This window comes from Leptodactylus fuscus, chromosome 2 (genome assembly GCF_031893055.1).
Source record: "Leptodactylus fuscus isolate aLepFus1 chromosome 2, aLepFus1.hap2, whole genome shotgun sequence".
NCBI classification, from domain to species: Eukaryota; Metazoa; Chordata; class Amphibia; order Anura; family Leptodactylidae; genus Leptodactylus; species Leptodactylus fuscus.
The window spans coordinates 10,244,165-10,255,088 of record NC_134266.1 but is presented as its reverse complement, the minus strand read 5'-3'; positions in this window follow the sequence as shown (position 1 = coordinate 10,255,088).

The following is a 10,924-nucleotide window of genomic DNA, read 5'->3' as shown; positions in this document are numbered from 1 at the left end:
CTTTTCTTCTCGGCCACAAGAAAAATGGCTGCTTCTACAGTATTGTAAGCGGCCATTTTCTCGTGGCCGGCGGGCATGCGCAGTCAGCTTGCCCGAGGCCTAGAAGTAAGAAGACGCCGCCAGAAGAAGACGTGGTGAAGACCTAGTTGCAGAAGAAGATGGAGGCGGCACTGGAGAGCTCTCTGGTAGCATTGTGGACGTCCCCAGTGCTGTTTGAACGCTGGGGCCCGCCCTCAATGCTGCGAGAGAGCTCATTTGCATACCAAGAAAAACCGAGATTGCAGGCGAACGGCGACGGGGAGAAGAAAAGGAAAGGTAGGAGACGAATAGCCTTTCTAAAGGCTATTCTGGCATGTTAGGGAGAAAAAATTGTGTTTAAAAGATAGGATCCCTTTAATGGCAGCAAATAGAAGTTATTCAGCAGCACATGATCAAGGAGGGATTCTGTGCCAGAGAAGGGGGTACATTTAGTATGTGGGGGCACTGATGGGGAGGGACGCTTGTGTGCAGACATGTTGTGCAGTAGACATCATGGTGGTCTGGGATGGATAGAGAAGAAAAAGAAATGTAAATGTACTGAAGAATCCCGATAGGACAATGTGAGAAGTTGTGCAAGGAGGGGGCAAGTTCTGATTTTGCACAGGGCCTGGAAACCTTTAGATACACCCTTGTTGCTGACATTATACTCCGGTCATTGTACAGACACCCTGCCCTATCTGTACTGGGATGCCCATATAATTTGGGGTTCACAATACAGGGGTACACAAGTCCCAGATCTCCTGATGCCGGCTGTTACATGGAGTGACAGACAGTCCGCAGAGTGACCACCAGGTGTCAGTGCTGCTCCACCCCGAGATTCCTCGTCCTACACTCATTGACAAAAATCCATCAGACCTTCAGAATGTGACGTTGTAATGGTGAATCTCCTCAGCGATGTGATGATGATCTATGGAAGTCACAACGATAGGACAGCAAGGGAGAAGGGTATTGGGGACAACGGACAATTGGGCGCAGATTCTAGACCTCTAGCCCGGATATGATTTTACACATGGAGTTATACAGGTTTGAGTGTGAGGATGTCCTGTACATATCACTACTAGGGGGGACCGACTGTCTTATCTATTGGGCTCACATCATCACACCAGTAGGGGGCAGTGTGTCCTGAACATATCACTCTGTCACTACTAGGGTAAGCCGACTGTCCTATGTACTGGCCCCCACAACATCACACCAGCAGGGGGCAGTGTGTCCTGTATATATCACTGAGCTGTCAGTGTCATCATATCACTACTAAGGGGGACCGACTGTCCTATGTGACAGACCCCATATCATCACACCAGCAAGACTGAAGCACTCACCACCAGGCCTCCATACTCCATGCCATCAGGTTTCACACCCATCCTGGATCCATCACTATAGAGCAGTGATGGCGAACCTTTTAGAGACCGAGTGCCAAAACTGCACCCGAAAACCTACTAATTTATCACAAAGTGCCAACACGGCAATTTAACCTTAATAATGTGCAGATCCACAATTGCACACAATTACAGACTTGCAAAATATGGTCATACGAATGGGGTTTAATAGAGCTTTCTGCTCCACTGTGACCCCCACACAGTACAATTTGCTCCACAGTGACCTCCACACAGTACAATCTGCTTCACAGTGGCCCCACACAGTACAATCTGCTCCACAGTGGCACCTATACAGTACAATCAGCTCCACAGTGGCCCCCACACAGTATAATCTGCTCCACAGTGGCCCCCACACAGTATAATCTGCTCCACAGTGGCCCCTACACAGTACAATCAGCTCCACAGTGGCCCCCACACAGTATAATCTGCTCCACAGTGGCCCCTACACAGTACAATAAGCTCCACAGTGGCCCCCACACAGTATAATCTGCTCCACAGTGGCCCCTACACAGTACAATCAGCTCCACAGTGGCCCCCACACAGTATAATCTGCTCCACAGTGGCACCTACACAGTACAATCAGCAACACAGTTTCCTCCCACACAGTATAATCTGCTCCACAGTGGCCACCACACAGTACTATTTGCTCCACAGTGGCCCCCACACAGTATAATCTGTTCCGTAGATGAGTGCCCAAAGATAGGGCTCTGAGTGTCATCTCTGACACCCATGCCATAGGTTCGCCATCACGGCTATAGAGGATACAGCTCCAATCTGTATAATCCAGGTTTATTGATCATAGCACCCCTGCAGATGAAGCTGATGGAGACTGGATGTCAGTGACATGTAATGTGGGGAATAATGCGGAGATAGGGCTCAGCCTCTGCTGCTGTGGAGTGGGGGATACGTTTACCCCTGGGCTCTAACCGCACTCACATGGCTTCAGTCTCCCTGTGCATTACAGGTGGTAAAGGACATGAAGGGGTTAATTGGCGGCTGGAATGTGGGTGGATATTTAATAGGCGCCTGTAAATGTCCAGTACTGTGCTCGAGCAGTGACAGCCTGCAAAGATAGCAGACAAATGTAATAAAAGTTATAGCGGCCCTAGCCTGGCCCCCTCCACCTCGTCCCTCCTAAACCAATATCATAAAGAGCCTTTATCACGAGACCAGAACATGCCAGGAAAGCCTTGTCCTGTCCTGTCCCGACCAGTGCAGCTGTATAATAGGATAGAACCAGCTGCCAATGTGAATGGGCCTCAGACCTGGCGCTCTAAACTTCTACCGGTGCCACGCATGATGCACGGTTAGACACGACCTACCTGCAGCCCCCGGGCTTAGGCTTTTTTCTACAGTTTTTAACCTTTGCAATGCATTCTGCCATTGGTGTGTCTGCAGCTGGATGATACAAAGACCCGGCTTCATGTGGCTCTGCTATATATGACCCTCGCTACGTGTGACATTTATGTCACAAAAAGCAATGATAATGGGGGCAATAGATTGTATTCAACTGTTCTATAGTCGGCCTCTCCTCTTCTGATATGGCTGATAACAGATAGTAATACAGTGTTGGCCAAAAGTATTGGCACCCCTGTGATTCTGTCAGATAATACTCATTGTCTTCCAGATAATGATTACAAGCACAAACTCTTTGATATTAATATCTTCATTTATTTTGCTTGCAATGAAAAAACACAAAAGAGAATGAAAAAAAAAGTCAAATCATTGATCATTTTACACAAAACTCCAAAAATGGTCCGGACAGAAGTATTGGCGCCCTCAGCCTAATACTTGGTAGCACAACCGCTTCCGGTAACCAGCAATGAGTTTCTTACAAGGCTCTGCTGGAATTTTAGACCATCCTTCTTTGGCAAACTGCTCCAGGTCCCCCCTGAGATGTGAAGGAGGCCTTCTCCAAACTGCCACCAAGAGATCTCTCCCCCTCCCCCACAGGTGTTCTATGGGATTCAGGGCTGGACTCATTGCTGCCACTTTACAAGTCTCCAGGGCTTTCTCTCACCACCATTTTCTAGTGCTGACCTGAAGTGTGTTTTGGGTCATTGTCCTGCTGGAAGAGCCCTGACCTCTGAGGGAGACCCAGCTTTCTCACACTGGACCCTACATTATGCTGCACAATGTGTTGGTCGTCTTCAGACTTCATAATGCCATGCACACGGTCAAGCAGTCCAGTGCCAGAGGCAGCAAAGCAACCCCAAACATCAGGGAACCTCCGCCATGTCTGACTGTAGGGGGGCGTCTTCTTTTCTTTGAAGGCCTCTTTTTTTCCCTGTAAACTCTATGTTGATACCTTTTCCTACTTTTGTCTCATCTGACCAGAGAACATTCTTCCAAAACGTTTTGGGCTTTCTCAGGTAAGTTTTGGCAAACTTCAGCCTGGCTTTTTTATGTCTCTGGTTAAGAAGTGGGGTCTTCCTGGGTCTCCTACCATACAGTCCCTTTTCATTCAGACGCTGACGGATAGTACGGGGTGACACTGTTGTACCCTCAGACTGCAGGGCAGCTTGAACTTGTTTGGATGTTAGTCGAGGTTCTTCATCCACCAACCGCACAATCTTGCGTTGAAATGCTCAATGTGGTACACACAAGGACACAGGACAGAGGTTGAGTCAACTTTAATCCATTTCAACTGGCTGCAAGTGTGATTTAGTTATTGCCACCACCTGTTTGGTGCCTCAGGTAATTAACAGGTGCTGTTAAATACACAAATTAGAGAAGCATCACATGATTAATGACAAATTAAATGAAGATAATAATACCAAAGAATTTGTGATTGCAATCATTTTCTGGAAGAAAATGAGTATTATCTGACAGAATTGCAGGGGTGCCAATACTTTTGGCCAACACTGTAGATTGTATTCCCCTGTCCTACAGTCAGCCTCTCCTCTCCTGACATGGCTGATAACAGATAGTAATAGATTGTATTTCCCTGTCCTACACTCAGCCTCTCCTCTTCTGACATGGCTGATAATAGATAGTAATAGATTGTATTCCCCTGTCCTACAGTCGGCCTCTCCTGACATGGCTGATAACAGATAGTAATAGATTGTATTCCCCCGTCCTACAGTCGGCCTCTCCTGACATGGCTGATAACAGATAGTAATAGATTGTATTCCTCTGTCCTACAGTCGGCCTCTCCTCTCCTGACATGGCTGATAACAGATAGTAATAGATTGTATTCCCCTGTCCTACAGTCGACCTCTCCTCTCCTGACATGGCTGATAACAGATAGTAATAGATTGTATTCCCCTGTCCTACAGTCGGCCTCTCCTGACATGGCTGATAACAGATAGTAATAGATTGTATTCTCCTGTCCTACAGTCGGCCTCTCCTCTCCTGACATGGCTGATAACAGATAGTAATAGATTGTATTCCCCTGTCCTACAGTCGGCCTCTCCCCTCCTGACATGGCTGATAACAGATAGCAATAGATTGTATTCTCCTATCCTACAGTTAGCCTCTCCTGACATGGCTGATAACAGATAGTAATAGATTGTATTCCCCTGTCCTACAGTCGGCCTCTCCTCTCCTGACATGGCTGATAACAGATAGTAATAGATTGTATTCCCCTGTCCTACAGTCGGCCTCTCCCCTCCTGACATGGCTGATAACAGATAGCAATAGATTGTATTCCCCTGTCCTACAGTCGGCCTCTCCTCTCCTGACATGGCTGATAACAGATAGTAATAGATTGTATTCCCCAGTCCTACAGTCGACCTCTCCTCTCCTGACATGACTGATAACAGATAGTAATAGATTGTATTCTCCTGTCCTACAGTCGGCCTCTCCTCTCCTGACATGGCTGATAACAGATAGTAATAGATTGTATTCCCCAGTCCTACAGTCGGCCTCTCCTCTCCTGACATGGCTGATAACAGATAGTAATAGATTGTATTCCCCTGTCCTACAGTCGGCCTCTCCTGACATGGCTGATAACAGATAGTAATAGATTGTATTCCCCTGTCCTACAGTCGGCCTCTCCTCTCCTGACATGGCTGATAACAGATAGTAATAGATTGTATTCCCCGGTCCTACAGTCGGCCTCTCCTCTCCTGACATGGCTGATAACAGATAGTAATAGATTGTATTCCCCTGTCCTACAGTTGGCCTCTCCTCTCCTGGCATGGCTGATAACAGATAGTAATAGATTGTATTCCCCTGTCCTACAGTCGGCCTCTCCTCTCCTGACATGGATGATAACAGATAGTAATAGATTGTATTCCCCTGTCCTACAGTCGGCCTCTCCTCTCCTGACATGGCTGATAACAGATAGTAATAGATTGTATTACCCTGTCCTACAGTCGGCCTCTCCTCTCCTGACATGGCTGATAACAGATAGTAATAGATTGTATTCCCCTGTCCTACAGTCGGCCTCTCCTGACATGGCTGATAACAGATAGTAATAGATTGTATTCCCCTGTCCTACAGTCGGCCTCTCCTCTCCTGACATGGCTGATAACAGATAGTAATAGATTGTATTCCCCGGTCCTACAGTCGGCCTCTCCTCTCCTGACATGGCTGATAACAGATAGTAATAGATTGTATTCCCCTGTCCTACAGTCGGCCTCTTCTCTCCTGACATGGCTGATAACAGATAGTAATAGATTGTATTCCCCTGTCCTACAGTCGGCCTCTCCTCTCCTAGCATGGCTGATAACAGATAGTAATAGATTGTATTCCCCTGTCCTACAGTCGGCCTCTCCTCTCCTGACATGGATGATAACAGATAGTAATAGATTGTATTCCCCTGTCCTACAGTCAGCCTCTCCTCTCCTGGCATGGCTGATAACAGATAGTAATAGATTGTATTCTCCTGTCCTACAGTCGGCCTCTCCTCTCCTGACATGGCTGATAACAGATAGTAATAGATTGTGTTCCCCTGTCCTACAGTCGGCCTCTCCTGACATGGATGATAACAGATAGTAATAGATTGTATTCACCTGTCCTACAGTCGGCCTCTTCTCTCCTGACATGGCTGATAACAGATAGTAATAGATTGTATTCTCCTGTCCTACAGTCGGCCTCTCCTCTCCTGACATGGCTGATAACAGATAGTAATAGATTGTGTTCCCCTGTCCTACAGTCGGCCTCTCCTGACATGGATGATAACAGATAGTAATAGATTGTATTCACCTGTCCTACAGTCGGCCTCTTCTCTCCTGACATGGCTGATAACAGATAGTAATAGATTGTATTCCCCTGTCCTACAGTCGGCCTCTCCTCTCCTGACATGGCTGATAACAGATAGTAATAGATTGTATTCCCCTGTCCTACAGTCGGCCTCTTCTCTCCTGACATGGCTGATAACAGATAGTAATAGATTGTATTCACCTGTCCTACAGTCGGCCTCTTCTCTCCTGACATGGCTGATAACAGATAGTAATAGATTGTATTCACCTGTCCTACAGTCGGCCTCTTCTCTCCTGACATGGCTGATAACAGATAGTAATAGATTGTATTCTCCTGTCCTACAGTCGGCCTCTCCTCTCCTGACATGGCTGATAACAGATAGTAATAGATTGTATTCTGCTGTCCTACAGTCGGCCTCTCCTCTCCTGACATGGCTGATAACAGATAGTAATAGATTGTATTCCCCTGTCCTACAGTCGGCCTCTCCTCTCCTGACATGGCTGATAACAGATAGTAATAGATTGTAGTCAGCCCTCTCTCTATGTCGTCTCTCTCTCCATCACTGACATCTCCTCTCTCTATGTTGTCTCTCTCCCTCGCTAACCTCTCTTCTCTATGTTCTCTCTTTACCTCGATGACCTCTCCTCTCTCTATTTTGTCTCTTTACCTCGCTGACCTCTCCTCTATGTTCTCTCTTTACCTCGATGACCTCTCCTTTCTCTATGTTCTCTCTTTACCTCGATGACCTCTCCTCTCTCTATGTTCTCTCTTTACCTCGATGACCTCTTCTCTCTCTACGTTGTCTCTCTCCCTTGCTAACCTCTCTTCTATGTTCTCTCTTTACCTCGCTGACCTCTCCTCTCTCTATGTTCTCTCTTTACCTCGCTGACCTCTCCTCTCTCTATGTTCTCTCTTTACCTCGATGACCTCTCCTCTCTCTATGTTCTCTCTTTACCTTGATGACCTCATCTCTCTCTATGTTGTCTCTCTCCCTCGCTATCCTCTCTTCTCTCTATGTTGTCTCTGTCCCTCGCTGACCTCCTCTCTCTATGATGTCTCTCTCCCTCGCTGACATCTCCTCTCTCTATGTTATCTCTCTCCGTCACTGACATCTCCTCTCTCTATATTGTCTCTCTCCCTCGCTAACCTCTCTTCTCTCTATGTTGTCTCTTTACCTCACTGACCTCTCCTCTCTCCCCCGTCTCTTCCCCCTTGCTGCATTGCTTGCCCCCCTTCGCTCTCTCCTTTGCTGCATTCACTGCTGAGTCTTCTTCTCCTTCTTGCAGAATCAGGGAATCTTCCGGTAATTTCCCTGCAATCCTCTGCGTTTGGCTCAGCAGACATCAGTATTGGCTTCCTCTGAGCTCTGCGATGTGGAGTCACTTAGACACCCCGGGGAGTCGCTGTCTCTGCTGAGCTCAGTAATGTGAAGACAAGCAGCACATGGAAGGAAACCCAGAAGGGAAATGTCCCAAGGCTGTCCTGGCCCGCCACTTACTGTCCTCAGACACTGTGCAGAGACATAGACTATACACCAGGGACATCATCTACACAGGACTGAACACCGCATCCCTAACGCTGGCCATACGCTTCTATCAGACCAGAGTTATTCCCCCATAACAACTCATTACACACACACACTTGCTGAGTGTGCATGTATTTTAAATGGGGAAAGAAGCTGCTGCCAGACCCCCTGGTAGTCACTTGTATCATTCGAGAACAACAGGATTGGGCATACTGAAATCCACTGTACTGGGACCTTCGTTCTCTGATATTGGAGATATTAAGAGATGCTTAAAGGGTAACTGAGATTCCATGAAAAGATGGACTCTCTGCAGGGTGGGAGGGGGCGTCTGTTCTATAACCTGTGGGGAAGGTAGCTCGGTAGAAGCAGTGATGTGGACCCAAAAAGTCAAAGACAGGGATGCAAAATATACATCAAACTGGATTATTTAGAAAAAAAAAACAGGAAAACAAATAAATAAACCAAAATACAGCCTTAACTTCAGGCAAAAATCAAACCAAATCCATTCCTATTACATACCCCAAGTATTAGGCCTCTTCAAGACCCAATGCGCAATTCTTTGGGTTGGCTGTTGAACCGGCTGCTTGGAGAGAATTTAGCACGGCTTATACCTTTGTTAAGTGGCTTTCCAAGTCCATACTAAAGATGACAATGTCCTCCAGGTAGGCTGAAGCATACCCCTGATGGGGCTTAAGGACTCTGTCCATCAATCTTTGGAAGGTTGCCAGAGAGACACCTGTCAGTACCCATTGGTTAAGTTGAGAGTGGAGAAATATTGGGCATGTCCCAACCTGTCGATTAACTCATCAACTCTGGGCATTGGATAGGCATCAAATTTTGAAATTTCATTCAGCTTACGGAAATCATTACAGAACTTTATGGAACCATCTGACTTTAGAATCAAAACAATGGGATTGGACCAGTCAATCTAGGACTCCTCAGTTACCCCAAGTGCCAACATATCTTTGACTTCCTCAGATATGGCTTGTCTACAAGCCTCAGGTATCTGGTATGGTTTTAGATTAACTCGTACCTACAGCTCGGTGACAACGTCATGCTCTATCACATGGGTGCTTCCAGGCGTCTCAGAAAACACATCATTATTTTTCTGTGCCAACTCTTTTGACTCCTTGTTTCTGTGCTTTAGACAGGGACTCTGCTATTTGTACCTCGGGTGAAGCCCTACCATGAGTGGTAACCTTGCTAGGGGTATCTACTGACATCAACACTTCCCTGTGCTTTCAGGGTTTTAGCAGATTTCTATGGTATATTTGTTTGGGCTTCCTCTTGCCCGGCTGGTACACCTTATAGTTCACTTCTCCCACTCTTTCAATAAATTCATATGACCCTTGCCATTTGGCCAGAAATTTACTTTCTACTGTGGGAACCAATACCAACACTCGATCACCTGGGTTAAAGGTTCTAAGTTTAGCCGTTCTGTTATAGACTCTTTAGCAGGCCCTTAAGGGTTTTATTGAACCTCTCTACTAGGCCATCTGTCTGGGGGTGATATGCCCCATAGCAGACTTTACAAGAGGACCTACCCAGGTCCATGGCCACTCTTTGAAAGGGTACCTCTATAATGGGTAGGGGTACCAAAGGACTCCTGAAGTGTGACACAGGGGCGGTTAGCTGACACTCTGGGCAGGAGTTACAATACTCTTGGATATGTTTATCAATTCCTGGCCAATAGAAATGTTGTAGAATAACCTCTTTGGTTTTTCATACTGCAGGTGTCCTCCTAACACATGCTAATGTGCCAAATCTAACACTACCCTTTGATAGGGCTGGGGTACCACCAATTGCTCAACCACTTCTTCCTATATTTTGTTCACCCTATACAGTAGGTCCTGATTCACGGACGTATAGGGGAACTCCTTATCAGCTTCTGGATACTGGGGTTCACCGTTTATCACCTTGATGTTTCCTCTGGCATGAGCCAGATTAGGATCTCTAATTTGAGCAGTCCCAAAATCTTGGGAACTCCCTCCTGACCTTCAGCGTCACCAGCTAACATAGACAAGGGAATATCATTGCCATTTTGGGTCAGCTATTGTTTCCCCGTCAGGATCAAAAAGTTCAGGGTTAACCTTAAGCAAATCATTAACATTCACATTTTCAGGACCTGGTAACATCTGCTTTTTCCACATATCCCAGGAGAGAGGACAATCCTTCCCTATGATCACACTACGGAACAGGGACATAACCACGCCCAATTTGTGAGAGGTGGGACCAGAGGTAGTTGTTATGGTGACCTCTGCCATAGGATACTCCTTAGTTTCACCATGTATGCACAAGACCCCAATAGTTTGTCCATTGTATTGCGCAGGGTCAACTAGATCAGGGTGCACCAGGGTTACTAGGCTCCCAGAGCCCAGGAGAGCCAGTACAGTGCGCCCAGCTGCAGTCACATTGCACATCTGTGGTTCAGTTGCAGTTTCTGCTGAACAAGCAGGGTGAGCAAACAGGGACACCCGCCTGGAACTGATGCAGCTTATGGGCTCAGTTGTCAGGGGACAGTAGGCAGCTACATGACCCAGTTCATGGCACCACCAACACCTGAGGCAGTATGAGGCTCCATTTTGAGATCTAGGCTTAACGCTTTCAGTCCCAGCTGCCTGTTCCTCCTGAACATTCTCCCAGCCTTACCAACCTTGGGGTTAGTAGATCCTGGAGACGTCTGCAGTAGCTCCTTAGTGCCTCGATACCGTTCCACCAAAAACACCAGCTGGTCAGCTGTTGTAGGTCTCGCTTGTTCAACCCAGTGCTGCATCTTAGATGGAAGCAACGTGGTGTATTTGTCAAGTACCACTCTCTTCACCATCTGTGCTGGAGT